At 38.4% G+C, this 685-nt stretch overlaps 1 protein-coding gene across 1 annotated transcript in view; it reads right to left on the bottom strand.

The window, feature by feature from the left end:
• Positions 1-591: 591 nt before the first annotated feature.
• Positions 592-685, bottom strand: part of LOC138015448 (DNA damage-regulated autophagy modulator protein 1-like) — a 9,659-nt gene continuing 9,565 nt past the window's right edge. Inside the window, exon 2 of the mRNA XM_068862517.1 lies at positions 592-685. This exon is cut by the window's right edge and continues 742 nt beyond it. The gene's annotated coding sequence lies outside the window, so the exon portion shown is untranslated.

Below are 685 nucleotides of genomic sequence, written 5' to 3'. Positions count from 1 at the left end.
AATATTATAAGAGATAAAAAGAGCAAGGCTGATATAGTGGTGAATGAATGTATTATATAAAGCTAATATTTCAAGAGGCACTGCCCTTTTATCCGGGTTTTTCAATAAATGACACAGAAACGTTACAATGGCGTGTAATATGGTACAGTACTTAAGACAAGGAATTTAACAGACTTAATGGATGCGGTACAATAATAGAAGGAACGATAAAAATTGAAATGATATACTGGTAACATTTTCAGCTCTTAAAAACAAACAACAAAAGAAAAAGAGTCGTTTTTGCAGAGTCCGAGTCTGACTAAGACAGTGCTTACATGGAAGGAGGAAGATCATACAACGAGCAATAGACCTTATGCATGATGCTGGCATATATATACCAGAAAGCAAGTATATGTCCTACAAACAATGGCCATTCTGCGCCATGTGCTCAAAAATTCACCAGCAAGCCTCGTTTGCACAAAATTGTTCACATCATGTGGGACGTGCAATGCTGTTGGCACATGGGTTTTCTTTAATAGCTTGCTTTTTGGGGATTCAGCTCAAGCTAATACTGACAAGTTTGATTTCGAATTCGAGGCTTGGTGGTGAAACGTCATCACGCATAAGGGCTATTTAAAGACTTGAATTAATATAATTGCGTGTGGCGGGACAGAAGTCACGTGGGTAAGACGCTGTCAGAACCTTG

Source organism: Montipora capricornis, chromosome 9 (assembly GCF_036669925.1).
Source record: "Montipora capricornis isolate CH-2021 chromosome 9, ASM3666992v2, whole genome shotgun sequence".
NCBI classification, from domain to species: domain Eukaryota; kingdom Metazoa; phylum Cnidaria; class Anthozoa; order Scleractinia; family Acroporidae; genus Montipora; species Montipora capricornis.
This window is presented reverse-complemented; position numbering and strand designations above follow the sequence as displayed.